The sequence below is a fragment of the Mustela nivalis genome (assembly GCF_964662115.1).
Source record: "Mustela nivalis genome assembly, chromosome: 17".
In the NCBI taxonomy this organism is placed as follows: Eukaryota; Metazoa; Chordata; class Mammalia; order Carnivora; family Mustelidae; genus Mustela; species Mustela nivalis.
In genome coordinates, this window is record NC_139036.1 from 17,557,219 (window position 1) to 17,573,202 (window position 15,984).

The 15,984-nt window shown below is 39.3% G+C and overlaps 1 protein-coding gene and 1 long non-coding RNA gene across 4 annotated transcripts in view; both read left to right on the forward strand.

Annotated features, from left to right (window-relative positions):
• The window catches only part of SMG6 (SMG6 nonsense mediated mRNA decay factor), a 247,643-nt gene that overhangs the window by 170,887 nt on the left and 60,772 nt on the right, over positions 1 to 15,984 (forward strand). The gene's annotated exons all lie outside the window — the stretch shown is intronic.
• Positions 5,096 to 7,872, forward strand: LOC309851698. The gene is made up of 2 exons (XR_014304878.1): positions 5,096 to 6,239; positions 7,123 to 7,872. It is a non-coding gene; the product is annotated as an uncharacterized lncRNA (long non-coding RNA).

Here is a 15,984-nt window from a genome sequence, read left to right on the forward strand (position 1 = left end):
GGGTTAAAGGAGGAGAGAATTGAATATTTTGGCAAAATTTTGAGGTTAAATAACTAAAAACTTTTAGCTACTGATGATTAAAATGGGGGAGGTTGGAAAAGGAAGCCTTTGGGGATACATGTTTGAGGTTGGACACCCCTAAGGAGTGAAGACCACCTATGTACAGCCTCTCCGATATTATCATATGCAGCTGAGTGGATGCTTTTTGGTGATGTCTGTGTGATGAAAATGACAGATCTCTTGGAGAGGCAGTGTGATGTAGAGGTGAAAAGAAAATAATTCAGTTAAGTGTCTGCATTTGGCTCAGATCATGATCCCGGGGTCCTGAGATTGAGCTCCGAGTTAGGCTCCCTGCTTGGTGGGGAAGCCTGCTTCTCCCTCTCCCACTGGTCCTGCTTTGTTCCCTCTCTCACTATCTGTCTTTGTCAAATAAATAAAATCTTAAAAAAAAAAAAAAACACACACACACACACACACAATTCAAAACCAAGAGTTTGCATCCCAACCCCATTTATAAAACTATGGACCTTATGGGACACCTGAGTAACTCAGTCATTAAGCATCTACCTTCAGCTCAGGTTATGATCCTGGGGTCCTGGGATTGAGCCCTGTGTCAGGCTCCCTGCCTAGTGGGGAAGCCTGCTTCTCCCTCTCCCAGTCCCCCTGCTTGTGTTTCCTCTCTCACTGTCTCTCTCTCCGTCAAATAAATTTTTAAAATCTTAAAAAGAAAAACACACACAAAAAGTATGGACCTTAGTTTTTACACCTAAGAAAAAGGAATACTACCACCAGCCCCCTCAATTGTTTTGAATAGTAAAGGAAATGGCACTTGTGAAGTAATATTGTAAACTTTCAAATTGATAATATTAAGGTAGTTTACAGTAGTTAGAGAGACTATTAGGTGAGTGTATGGAAAGAAGGATAAAGCAGCTAGAGGCAGCACATAAAGCAGTGCTACTTTAAATAGGATCAGCAAGTCTTCAATATAGTTCTAGAGCAGCACTGTCCCACAGGCCTTTTCGCAGTGTTGGAAATACTCTACTCTGCATTGTCCAGTATGGTAGCCACCAGTCACATGTGGCTATTGAGCACTTGAAATGTGGCCAGTGCATTCTGAGGAGATGACTTAAAGCATTTTTTTTTAATTGTGGTACAATATACATAACATGCAATTTAACATTTTAACCTTTAAAAAAAAATTTTTTTTAAAGATTTTATTTATTTATTTGACAGAGACAGGGAGAGAGGGAACACAAGCAGGGGGAGTGGGAGAGGAGGAAGGAGGCTTCCAGGTGAGCAGGGGACCTGATGCAGGGCTTGCTTGATCCCAGGACCCTGGGATCATGACCTGAGCTGAAGGCAGATGCTTAATGACTAAGCCACCCAGGTGCCCCACATTTTAGCCATTTTTAAATGTGAAATTTAGTGTACCACCAAACTATTTTCCATAGTAGCTGCATCATTTTACATTTCCACTAGTAATACACAGGGCTTCTTATTTCTCTGTCTTCCCCAAAACCGTATTTTCTGGTTTTCTTCCTAACAGGCATTTTTAATAGGTGTGAAATGATATCTCATTGTGTTTGGGTTTGCCTTTCCCTAATAACTAATGGTGTTGAACATCTTTTTACATGCTTATGCCTTTTGTCTGTTTGGAGAAAAGTCTTTTCTAGTCATTTGCCTGTTTTTGAATCAAGTTATTTGTTGTTTTGTTGTTTAGTTGTAGGAGTTCTTTATATATTTTGGGCATCCCTCCCTTAGTAGACACATGGTTTGCAAATATTTTCTCCCATTCAGTGGGTTGTCTTTTCACTCTTTTGAGAGTGTCCTTTGATATGCAGATGTTTTTAATTAAAATCTTTTTCTTTTATTTTTTATTGAAGTATAGTTGACACATAATGTTACATTAGTTTCAGGTATACAACATAGTGATTCAACAGCTCTGACAGCTCTGTATGCTGCGCTAATTACAAGTTTAGCTATCCTCTGTCACCCTACAGCCCTATTACAGTATCATTGACTACATTCCTCATATTGTACCTTTCATCCTTGTGACTTATTTATTCCATAACTGGAAAGAAGCCTGTACCTTCCATTCCCTTTCACCCTTTTTTGGCCCATCCTCCATCCCCTTCCCTTTGGCAACCACCAGTTTATTTATGAGCCTGTTTTTGCTTTTATAATTTATTTTTTTGTTTGCTTTTTTAGATTCCACATGTAAGTGAAATCATATGGTATTTGTCTTTGTCTTGGCTTATTTCACTTGGCATAATATCCTCAGTCCATCCACGTTGTCTCATATGGCAAGATCCCATTCTTTTTAATGGCTGAGTAATATTCCATTGTGTATGTGTAGCATATCTTCTTTATCCATTCATTTGTCAGTGGATACTTACATTGCTTCCATACCTTGGCTGTTGGAAATAATGCTGAAGTAAACATAGGGGTGCATATATCTTTTCAAATTAGTGTTTTGTTTTCTTTGGGTAAGTGCCCAGTAGTAGAATTACTGGATCATATGATATTTCTGTTTTTAATTTTTTGAGGAACTGCCACACTGTTTTCCACAGTGGCTGCACCAGTTTACAATCCTACTAGCCGTGCATAAAGGTTCCTTTTTCTCCGTATCCTCTCCAACACTTGTTATTTCTTATGTTTTTGATACTTGCCATTCTGCCAGGTGTAGCGTGATACCTCATTGTGGTTTTGATCTGCATTTTCCTGATGATGAGTGATATTGAGCATCTTTTCATCTATTTGCTAGCTGTATCTCTTCTTTGGAAAATGTCTATTCAGGTCCTCTGTTCATCTTTTAATCAGATTATTTGGGGGGGGGTTTGGTGTTGTGTACATTCTTTATATGTTTGGGATATTAACCCCTTTTTGGATGTATCATTTGCAGATATCTTCTGCCATTTAGTAGGTTGCCTTTTCATTTTGCTGATGGTTTTCTTCACTGTGCAAAAGCTTTTTGTTTTGGTGTAGTTCCAGTAATTTATTTTTGCTTTTGTTTCCCTTACCTGAAGAGGGTAAGTCCATTTTATTTATTTTTTATTTTGTTGGCTATGCTTTTGATGTCAGATCCAAGAAATCATTGCCAAATCGAGGGTCATGAAAATTTCCCTCTGTACTTTCTTTTAAGAATATTCTGGTTTGGGGCACCTGGGTGGCTCAGTGGGTTAAGCCTCTGCCTTCGGCTCAGGTCATGATCTCAGGGTCCTGGGATCAAGACCTGCATCAGGCTCTCTGCTCAGCAGGGAGCCTGCTTCCTCCCTCTCTCTCTCTGCCTGCCTCGCTGCCTACTTGTGGTCTCTCTCTCTGTGTCAAATAAATAAAATCTTTAAAAAAAAAAAAAAGAGGGCGCCTGGGTGGCTCAGTGGGTTAAGCCTCTGCCTTCGGCTCAGGTCATGATCTCAGGGTCCTGGGATGAGTCCCGCATCGGGCTCTCTGCTCAGCAGGGAGCCTGCTTCCTCCTCTCTCTCTCTCTTTGCCTGCCTCTGCCTACTTGTGATCTCTCTCTGTCAAATAAATAAATGGAATCTTAAAAAAAAAAAAATTTGGTTTTAACTGTTACATTTAGGTCTTTGATCCATTTTGAGTTCATTTTTAATATGGTATTAAGGTAGGGGTCCAACTTCATTTTTTTGCATAGGAATATTCAGCTTTACAGCACCATTTGTTGACAGCTCTCCTTTCCCCATTGAATGGTCTTGGCACCTTTGTCAAAAATCGATTGATCATGTAAGTGAAAGTTTATTTCTGGGTTCTCTATTATGTTCTACTAGTCTGTATGTCTATAAAAATACCACACTGTTTTGATTACTGTAGTTTTGTATTCTTTCTAAAACATTGAACTACTACAGTAATATCTACAGAAACTTTGTAGCATCTGAACCATCACTGGTCTCCCGATAACTGCACCATATAGAAAGCATGGTTAGAGAGACCTGTACATAGGATAGTTTAGGTTCCTCCAGGTGATCACTGTCTCCTTTTCTGTTTTCCTTTTGGAAATGCCCGCCTTCTTCTGGAACCAAAGAGAACCTATTGCTTTCAAAAAATTAGCAGAAAAACAAACTCTGCCTCTGGCCAAAATGGAACTTCTGCCTTTTCCTATTTCCATAATAGCAGAGATGATGGTACCCTAAATGGGGTACATATTTTAAAAGAAATTCCCTCCCTAAATGAAGATGATGATTATATTAAAGCACCTATACTTTATTCATCACTTTGTTCTTATGGGAACAACAAAAATGCCTTTAGGCATTGTTGTATATCCAATTCCATTTTCACACAGTGAATATTTAGGTTGTCATACTAGGAAACTCCTTACCCTCTCCATTTCTTTTTCCTGCCAGGTAAGAAATAATGATAAGATACAAAAGTGGTAGGTCCTTAGTATTCTTCCTAACAGTCTCCCTGACACCCCGTTCCGTATCTTCTCTCTAAAGACTCCCTAGGAGTTCTGTAAATCTTCTTGGAGTAAACAGGAAAACTCAGTAAATAAAATTGGGAGTCTTAAAATCAAAAGGCTGTCAGACACAATTTTCTAGGAAGAAGATGCCTTTGGCCTTGGACAGTCAGGAGCAGAAGGTTTGTGGTGTTTTGTATAAGCATTCTGTTATGACTCTCCTGCAGAGGAGTCCTCCAGTCAACCTTAGACCAAAAATGGAGCTTGTATATCCTGGCCTGCCCATAATCACTCTGCATCAGCTTCTCCTTAGAAGAGGCTGGAACATCCCTGTGTATTCAGAATTAGACTAGCTCAGCTCAGCAGCTACCCAGTTCTCTAAAAATGATTCCTCCACCTTATTGCCCTATAGTCTACACCCCACCCTTATTCTCACCCCTTTTCTTGTACAGAGATAAGTTATTTATTACAGAATTTGGGTTTTCCCACACTGGAATTGACCTATCACCAGTCTACCAAAATGCCAAGTACTAACCACTTGGGTGTTCTGGTATCAGAACTTAGAAGTGTCCCAACTGTCCCACCCAGCCTCCTCAGCTCTCTTCTCCCTCCTGGATTATTATGCTGGAATGATATTCCTCTTGGATTTCAGTGTGTGCAGTCTTATTTGGGTGGAGCCTTGAGCTGTTCACAGGAGTGCTGGTAATGTCTGGCCTTCAGTGCTGCCAAAGGCAAAAAGCTGGCCTTGTCTCAGTTTAAAGCACATAGTTGGATTGCTGGGCCAGTGTTAGATGGAGGGTGGGGTGAGCAAATACCACTCTCTTCCTACTGTGTTTTCAGGAAATGATTATAAAGCAACTATAAGTGCGAATGAAGTCAAAAGAATGGCTTGGCACCCTCTCCCCACCCGCAGAAAAACCAGATGAACACACACACACACACACACACACACACACACACATGCAGTCCTACCCTCTTTAAGTTCCATCCCAGATCCACACCCTTATTATTCTGCAGGATTTAGCTTTGCTACTATTTCAGAGCAAAAAGCCTTTGTTAAACTATCTCCTTTCTCTTCTCTGGAAGAGAACTCAGCCATAGTCTGCTGAACGAGAGCTGAACTTCCCTTTAGGCAAACTGTGGGTTCCACTTCCCTGTTGTCTCCCTTCCCAAGAGGAGTGTGGGCAGAAGCATATAGATGGGAGGAATAACCAAGGCCAAGATTTAATCTCTCTGTTAGGGAATGGGTTTTTCAGAACTAGTAGTAAAATTGTTTGCAGAGACCGTTGCCAGTAAAAGGAATCTCTATCCCGTCAACATACTTCCATTCCTTTCTTCCAGCCGCCTCTTTCCCTTTCACCTGGTACCTTTGTGGGGTTTCAGCCATATGGCTCTTAATGAATCTTGTCTGAAAGTGGCAGGTTGAGCTGTGCAGATCACAGTACCCCTGGGTCTGCCTCTCCCTTCACAGCAGCTGTTTGCCACTGACCAAGGTGGCGACTGAGCCTGTGTGTGTGGTCGGAGTCTGTGATGAGACTCCCACCCAGGCCTGGGGAAGCCCTCAGTCAGTGTGGTTCCTGTGGCAGCAGCCAAATACGCCAGAGCTCCTCATACCTTCAGGGCTATGGTGTAACAACCAGCTTTATGTGGTGGCATTGTTTAGCGTTGGTTGACTTGACTTCTCTGTCCCCACCCTCTTTGTTTAAGGGAATCTGGCCATGGCTCAGTAGAAAAGAAGCTGGCATTTGCAGAGTGGCTTCCTGCTGCCTCTCTTGTAGTAGGAACCAGGACCACCTTCCATTTCTGCCTCTCTACCCGTGTGGCAATGGTAAGGGACCCCTCTGTGTTCAGCCTCCCGTTGTGGGGTTTCAAGTTGCCTAAGATCAGGACGTGGCTATCTGCCAGGTTATCTGCCCAGATAAACATTTATTGTTTACAGGGATGTGTTTCAGCTGCTCTGGCTGATCCAACTGGTGAGATCTTCTAGTTTCTTGAGGTTTTTAAGCCAGTATGTGGGGCTGACATCCAGACACAGAACTAACTGTTGGAGCTGCAAAGACTCTTAAGTGACCAGCCACTTCTAGCTTAGATTAACCATTACCTCCTCTCTACCCAGTGCTAGAGCCAAATTTATCTCTCAATTCCGTCCTGCCTCCAGGTATTGAAACTGCCTCTGCATTTTGAACATTTTTGGCCTTTCAAATTTGGGGGTTTATATAAGACCCAATATTATGACAGAAGCAGCTGAAGACTTGTTTTAGGTGGCAAAACCAGCATTCTGACACTTACATGTTTTCCTTAATAGCTAGTGAGGCAACTATTTAGGGAAGGCAACAGGAATACAGATTTTCTTTAATCCAAACAACCCTGTCCACTGCATCCAAAGGTACATAGTCTTTTTATTTTTTAGTGATATAACTGATTTCCAACCTTTTTTTTTTTTTTTAAAGATTTTATTTATTTATTTGAAAGACGGAGATCACAAGTAGGCAGAGAGGCAGGCAGAGAGAGAGAGAGAGGGAAGCAGGCTTCCTGCGGAGCAGGGAGCCCGATGCGGGGCTCGATCCCAGGACCCTGAGATCATGACCCGAGCCAAAGGCAGCAGCCCAAACCACTGAGCCACCCAGGTGCCCCCAACCTTTTTTGATACTACAAATTGAAAGAATTTTTTTTTTTTAAGATTTTTATTTATTTATTTATTTTTTTGATAGACAGAGATCACAAGGAGGCAGAGAGGCAGGCAGAGAGAGAGGAAGAAGCAGGCTCCCCGCTGAGCAGAGAGCCCGATGCAGGACTCAATCCCAGGACCCTGAGATCATGACCTGAGCCGAATGCAGCGGCTTTAACCCATTGAGCCACCCAGGCACCCACAAATTGAAAGAATTTTACAGTGAACTCACTTATCCTAGCATCTAGAGTCTGTCATTCTCCTTTTATTATACTTGCTTTATCATGTATTTGTACATCTCCCTGTACATCCATCATCAATTTGTTGTGGATTTTTTTTTTTTTTTCAATTTTCTGAAGTAATCTCTAGACCCAAAATGGAACTCAAACTCACAATCCTGAGATCAGGAGTTGCATGCTCTACTGACCAAACCAACCTGGTGCCCTTTTCATCAATTTCTTTGTGATCTATGTCATCAGTACATTTTCCCTAAATCCTTCAGCATGCTATGTGTCATTAACTAGAGTTCAGTGTTTGTTTATGGCTTTTTCTTTTGAAAAGCCATGATCCTGAGATCATGACCTGAGCCAAAGGCAGACACTTAACCATCTGAGCCACCCAGGCACCCCAGGTCATTTCTTTTTATTCCTGAATAATATTCCATTGTATGGATGTACCACAGTTTTTTTATCCATTTGCCTGTTGAAGGACATCTTGATTGCAACCAGGTTTTGGAAGTTGTGGATGAAGCCACTCCAAATTATAAATAAAGCTGCTCTTTTTGTGTGTGGAATTTTGTGTGAATATGTTTTCACCTCTGGATAAATACCTAATTTTACCAAAATCTGGCAATTGCTAGATCATATGATAAAACCATGTTTAGCTTTGTAAGAAACTGCTAGACTGCCTCCAGAGTAGGTATACCATTTTGCACCCTACCTGCAATGAATGAAAGTTCCTGTTGCTCCACATCCTTTCTAGCATTTGGTGGTGTTTGAGTTTCGGATTTTAACCATTCTCATAGCCATGTAGTGGTATCTCGTTTTTGTTTCAGTTTGCAGTTCCTTAATGGCTCATGATACTGAACATCTTTTCATGTGCTTATTTGCCATCTGTATATCTTCTTCGGTGAGGTGTATTTTCAGATCTTTTGCCCATTTAATTGGGTTGATTGTTTTCCCATTAATAAGTTTTAAGAGTCACTGATGGATTTTTATTTATTTTTAATAGAAGCAGTCAACCTTATTTCTTTAAAAGATTTTATTTATTTATTTGTTAGATCACAAGCGTGGGTGGGGGAGCATCAGGCAGAGGGAGAAGCAGTCTCCCTGCTGAGCAAGGAGCCAGATATGGGACTCGGTTCCAGGATCATGACCTAAGCCAAAGCCAAAGTCACTTAACCAGCTGAGCCACCCAGCATCTCACTGATGGATATTTTATTTTATTTTAAGATTTTATTTATTTATTTGACAGAGATCACAAGTAGGCAGAGAGGCAGGCAGAGAGAGAGGGGAAAGCAGGCTCCCCACTGAGCAGAGAACCCGATGCTTAACTAACTGAGCCACCAGGTGTCCCTAAAATGGAATCCAAAAAAAATTCAAATTCAAATTCAAGTAATCTAAAAGAAGTTAGGGAAGGAGGTATAAAAGGTACAAAATGGAGGAACAAAGTCAGAAATGGCAAACAAAACAAATAACAAAACTATAAGTCTAAACTGAACCATAAGAATAATTACATCAAATATTAATAAACTACCCCAATTAAAAAGAAGAGGTTGTTGGTATGGATTAAAAACAAATAACAAAACTATAAGTCTAAACTGAACCATAAGAATAATTACATCAAATATTAATAAACTACCCCAATTAAAAAGAAGAGGTTGTTGGTATGGATTAAAAACTAAGACCAATTAGGGGCGCCTGGGTGGCTCAATGGGTTAAAGCCTCCGCTCAGGCCATGATCCTGGGGTCCTGGGATGGAGCCCTGCATCGGGCTCTCTGCTCAGCAGGGAGCCTGCTTTCTCCTCTCTTTCTCCCTGCCGGCCTCTCTGCCTACTTGTGATCTCTGTCTGTCAAATAAATAAATAAAGTATTTTTAAAAAAACAAAAAACAAAACCAACAACAACAAAAAAAAACTAAGACCAATTATATGTTGTCAATAAAAGACACAAAAAATATTTAATTTATTCATTTGACAGAGAGAGACATAGCAACTAAGAGAACACAAGCAGGGGGAGTGGGAGAGGGACAAGCTGGCTTCCCGCCTGGCAGGGAGCCCAATGTGGGGCTTGATCCCAGGACTCTGGGATCATGACCTGAGCCAAAAATAGACTGAGCCACTCAGGTACCCCAAAAGACACATTTTATATGTAAAGACACCGACTGGTTAAAGCACATGGATGGGAAAAGATATACCATGCAAATAATAAACATAAGAAGGCTGGAGTGGCGATATTAATATCAGAAAAAACAGATTTCAAAGCAAAGTATTACCAAAGATAAGTGATTGAGGATAAGAGATAAGAAGGACATTTCACAATGATAAAACAGTCAATTCATCAGGAAGATAAAATTATCATAATTGTGTACATGCTAATAATAGAGAACCAAAATATAGGAAGCAGATTAATAGAATTAAAGAAAAAATATCTACAATCAGACTTGGAGATGTTAATACTCCTCTTTCAGAAACTAGCAGAGCACCCAGATAAAATATTATTAAAGACAGAGAGGATCCAGGAAGGGGTGCCTGGGTGGCTCAGTCAGGGGTCTGCCTTTGGCTCAGACCATGATCTCAGTCAGGGTCCTGGGATTGAGTCCCGCATTGGGCTCCCTGCTCAGTGGGGAGTCTGCTTCTCCCTCTGCCTCTACCCTCTGTTCATGTGCATGCACGCTCTCTCTCTCAAATAAATAAAATCTAAAAAAAAAAAATAATAATAAGACACAGAGGATCGGTACACTATCAGTCACCTTGATCTAATTGATATTTATAAATCACTATATGTAGTAACTATGTAATACATTCTTTTCATGTACATACAGTATGTTCTTCAAGACTGAAATGTACTGCTCCATAAACCAAGCCTCAATAAATTTACAAGGGCTGAATAATGATCTATGATCACAATGGAATTAAATTAGGAATTGAGGGGTGCCTGGGTGGCTTGGTGGGTTAAAACCTCTGCCTTCTGCTTGGGTCATGATCCTGGGGTCCTGGGATCGAGTCCCGTATCGGGCTCCCTGCTCAAGCGGGAGGCTGCTTCCCCTCTCTCTATCAAACATTTAAGGAAGAACTAACACCAATATTACATAAACTCTTTCAGAAAATGGAGGAGTAGGAAGTTTTACTCTAAGACATTTAATGAGGTTAGCATAGCTCTAATGCCAAAACCTGACAAGATATGACAACAGCATAATTATAAGTATCTCTCATGAACACTGACACAAAGTTCCTTACCAAAATACTGGCAAGAGTAAGGTTTATTCAAGTAAGGGAAGGTTGTTTAAACATTTAAAAATCTATCAGTGGGGCAGGGGGTGGTTGGCGCCTGGGTGGCTCGTGGGTTAAAGCCTCTGCCTACAGTTCTAGTCATGATCCCAGGGTCCTGGGATCAAGTTCTGCATCGGGCTCCTTTCCTCAGCAGGGAGTCTGCTTCTCCATCTGCCCCTCCCTCTGCTTGTCCGGGCACGTGTTTTCTCTCTCTCTCTAATAATACAATCTTTAAAAAAAAAGAATTCCATTTTAACTTACTCATTAGCTTTTAGTTGTATCTGTTTACATTTTTTTTTTTTAGTTTTGGCTCTGTAGATTATAGCAAACATCCTTAACTTTTCAGTCTAATTAGAGTTACTATTGTACCACTTCCCATAACACATAAAAACCTTGTAACCATACAGTTCTAGTTATTAGTAGCTCTGTATTTTATTATTATGGTTGCTAGATAGTATATACCATAACATACATATGTATGTAACATACTACATATATTATAAACCCCACATGACAATGTTATGGGGTTGTTTTGTTGTTTTTGCTTCAAAGACATGCAAACTTTATTCCTACTAATTTAATATTAGAAAAAATTTTGAATAACACTAAAGCCCATGGTGATAATGTTCTTGGTATATAGTAAAATATACATAACAAAATTTGCCATTTTATCTTTTTTTTCTTCTGTTGCATGTGCTCTTGGTGTCATATGCAATAAAATGTTGTGAAATCCAATGTCATGAAGATTTTTTTTTCTTAAAGCTTTTATTTATTTATTTGACAGACAGAGATCCCGAGTAGGCAGAGAGGCAGGCAGAGAGAGAGAGAGAGAGAGAGAGAGGGAGGAGGAAGCAGGCTCCCTGCTGAGCAGAGAGCCTAGTGTGGAGCTCAGTCCCAGGACTCTGGGATCACGACCCAAGCCAAAGGCAGACACTTTAACCCACTGAGCCACCCAGGCACCCTCAATGTCATGAAGATTTTCCCCTATGTTTTATTCTAAGAGTTTTAGTTTTGGTTCACAAGTTTAGCTCTTTGATCCATTCTGAGTTAATTTTTGTATTTGGTGTTAGGGATCTAGCTAAATTCTTTAGCATGTGGTTATCCAGTTTTCCCAGCACCATTTGTAAAATGTTATGATTTTTGCTTTAAACAGATTTATATTTTTTTTTATTATTTTTTTAAAATAAACTACTCCCAATGTGGGGCCCAGATTCATGACCCCAATCTCAGTAGTCCCAAGTTCTGCTGAGTCAGCCAGGCACCCCCAGATCTGTGTATCTGTTTTAACTTAGAAGGTAGAAAAATTGTTTTCTTGGGCACCTGGGTGACTCAGTTGGTGAAGCATTTGCTTTCAGCTCAGGTCATGATCCCAGGGTCCTGGGATCAAGTCCCTTGTTGAGCTCTCTACTCAGTGGGAATCCTGTTTCTCCTCTCCCACTCCCCTGCTTGTGTTCTCTCTCTCTGTGTGTCTCTATCTGTCAAATAAATAAAATCTTTTTTAAAACAAAATAAAATAAAATAAATAAAATAAAAGATCCGACCTTTTTTTTTTTAAATGTTCTCTGTATCCTGTGGCTGCTTTCAACATTTTCAATAGTTTGACTATTAAATGTCTAAGAAAGATTTTCTTTGTATTTATCCTGCTTGAGGTTTGCTATATTCTTGAATCTATAAATTGTCTTTCACTAAACTGGGGAAACTTAGACATTGTAACCAAATAAAATAAATAAATTTTCTTTCCTGTTCCAAGCTCTCCCTTTTGCTTCTGGGATTTAGTTTCACATACGTTAGGCCTTTTACTATTGTCTCCCAAATCTCAAAGGCTTAATTAATTTTTTTTTTTCTCTCTGTTCTTCAGATTGGCTTATTTCCATTGTTCTGACTGAATTTACTCATGTCTTTGTCATTTCCATTTTCTTTTAAGTCCATCCAGTGACTTTCTTACTTCACATATTGATGGTGTTTTTCATTTCTAGACTTTCCATTTGGTTCTTTTTCATATTTTCTGTTTCTCTGCAGAGATTTCCTGTCTTTTCATTTATTTCAGTCAATTTCCTTTATTTCATTGAGCACAGTTATGATAACTTCTCTGCCAGTCTTGCTGTTAATTCTAATTAACAGCAATTCTAATTTGAATTAACAGCAATTCGTGTCATTTCGAAGTTGGTCTCCATTTACTATATTTTCTCTTGAGAATAGGTCACATTTTCCTGTTTCTTTGTATATTGAGTAATTTTAGATTTTATCCTGGAGCTGTAAATGTCCCCTGGATTCTGTTTTATTCCTCCAGAGAAGGTTGATGCTTTATCTTAGCTAGCAGTTCAATTGGTTGGGTTCAAACTGCAAGTCAAACATCCATCTGGTTTGTCTGGTTTCTTGACTTACATTAATTCATTTATATTACATTAAATCTGTGCACGTACCATTAAAAAGTCAGCCAGAAATTTAATCATTATGTGTATGCAGAATATGGGACCTCCTCTCTGACTCCATCCTTTATAGGATTTCCTCACTTATTTTCTAGCAGCTATGATTGTCCCAAACTTTGCCCTCTATTTCTTTATCTATTAAAGACTATGGATTTTCCCACAGACTTTGTGTCACCCTGTATGGGATGCCTTCCCTAAACCTATAAGTTGGGAGGAGGAGGTAAAGTTAACGTTCCCAGCTCCTTCTTCTGAGTATCAGTACCCCTTTCAAATCTTGCCTGTTTTGGTTCACTCTCTAGGGCTTTTAGGTATTTGTTTTAATTATTTTGCCCTGAGTTTATCATTGTTACCTGCAGGAAATGTGATCTGAAATGGATCTTTGACATAATGAAAATTACCGCTCTAACTAATAAGCTGACTTTGAAAATGTTTAAAAGAGGAATCCTCAGGTACTTTTGAACATTGACATTCGTATATCTTTGTTAGGGAGTTATCTTGTCATATTCTTTGCCCATTTATTAGAATATTTTTCACTTGTGGTTTTTTTAAGGCTTTTTTAGCAAGGGTTGTAACTTTTTTTCAGTCATTTATATTGAAAATACTTTTTTAAAGATTTTATTTATCTGTTTGACAGAGAGAGAGGGGGAACACAAGCAGGGGAAGTGGGAGAAAGAGAAGCAGGCTCCCCCTGCTCTGCTGGGACTTGATGTGGGACTTGAACCTAGGATCCCGGGATCATGACCTGAGCCGAAGGCAGTTGCTTAATTAACTGAGCCACTCAGGTGTCCTATATTGAAAATATTTTTATATAGCTTGTCACTTACCTTCCATTATCTATGGAATTTTCTCAAATGCAAATGATTTTACAATTTTATGTAGTCAACTTTCCATTTTCCCTTTATGAAATTTGTTTTTATGCTTACAGAAGTCTTCCTAGCCTCCAATTAGATGACTTATTGTTCTTATTATTTTACCTTTTGAAAAATTATTATTATTAAAACTTTTATCTGAAGGGGCACCTTGGATGGCTCAGTGGTTAAGCATCTGCCTTCGGCTCAGGTCATGATTCCAGGGTCCTGGATTTGAGCCCTACATCAGGCTCCTTGCTCAGCGGGGAGGCCTGCTTTTCCCTCTCACACTCCCCCTTTTTGTGTTCCCTCTTTCCCTGTCTCTCTCTCTCTGTCAAATAAATAAATAAAATCTTTTTTAAAAAAACTTTTATCTGGAATTTATTGTGCTGAATGATGTGAGGTAGAGATCTAACTTAAATTTCCTAAAGTAGTTTACAAACAGTCTTACTGTCATTTATCAGATAATTTATTCTGTCCTTATTTAAATAAAAGATAACATTCATGATATATGAACTGTATATATGCTCTACTAGAATATGTGTAGATATATAGACATGCATACTATTTTCTTTCTCAGCTGTTTTATGCTTGTATATTCTTGAAACAACTTTACTGTTTGAGTTACTGTAGCTTTGTGATATGTTTTAATATTAGTGATGTGACTTTACACACACCCTTTTTTTATATTTGGTTCAATATTCCTTTGGCTTTTTCCACCTACATATACTTTATGCAAACTTCAGAATATTTTAAGTTCTATTAACTCCCCTTCCCCCAAATCCTCATGGTACTTTTTTAATTGAGATACAATTAACAGGTAACATTATATTAGTTTCAGGTGTGCAATAATATATGCAAAGTAGTCACCGTGTCTACTAGCATCCATCACCACGTATAGTCACATATTTTTTTTTTTCTTGATGAGAACTTTTTCTTTTTTTAAGTAGTTTCCATAGCCAGCATGGATCCCAGCTCGGGGTTTGAACACCCTGAGATCAAGATCTGAGCTGAGATCAGGAGCAAGACACTTAATTAGCTGAGCCACCCAGGTGCCCCAGTAATGAGAACTTTCAAGATTATTCTCTTAGCAACTTCGAAATATACAACAAAAAACATGGAACACTTCATGAATTTGTTTGTCATCCTTGTGCAGGGACCATTAATCTCTCTGTCATTCCAATTTTAGTATATGTGCTACTGAAATGAACGCTTCTCATGGCATTTTGATTAGCCAGGAGCACTTAACCATGGCATTCCCTTTAAAATTTTCTTTGAAAAAAATTGAAATGGTTATAAATTTTCTTTTTTTTTTAAATTTTATTTATTTATTTGACAGAGAGAGAGATCACAAGTAGGCAGAGAGGCAGGCAGAGAGAGAGGGGGAAGCAGGCTCTCTACTCAAGAGAGCCCGATGCGGGGCTCGATTCCAGGACCCTGAGATCACGACCTGAGCCAAAGGCAGAGGCTTAACCAACTGAGCCACCCAGGCGCCTCCATGAAATGGTTATAAATTTTCTTATTAGAACAAAGTATACTCTGCATATCAGTTTCTTTAGGTCTCACATCTCACATTTTTTTTGGTAATTTTCTTACAATAATGAATGGGATTTTTTCCCTTTACATCTTCTAAATAGTACTTAGGAAAAGCTAACTTATTTATATCCAGCTATCTCATCTACTCTCTTATTGTTATTGTTTTTTTTTAGCTGATCACTTTGGGTTTTCTAATTATATTTACTTTAATGACAATGTTAATCTTTTTTTCAGTAGTCATATATCTTATTCTGATTTCTGCCTCATTGCCTTACCTGAAACTAGATGCATTTAAATAATAATGCTGTGATAGTAAGCGTTTTCAAAATTTTAATAGGAATATTTTAGTATTTTGAATATTTGCATAATGCTGCTGTTATTTTAAAAGATAATTAGCATTAAGGAAGTGTTTTTCTTTTATTTTTAAGGTGTTTTTTAAGAGAGAGTGGGTGCCAGCGGGGAGAGGGGCAAAGGGATGAGCAGGGGGAGGGGCAGAGGGATAGCAGACTCCCTGCTGAGTGGGAAGCCCACCCCCTCTGCTGCCATCTCCTCAGTCCCAGAACCCTGAGATCATGGCCTGAGCCCAAGTCATACACTTAACT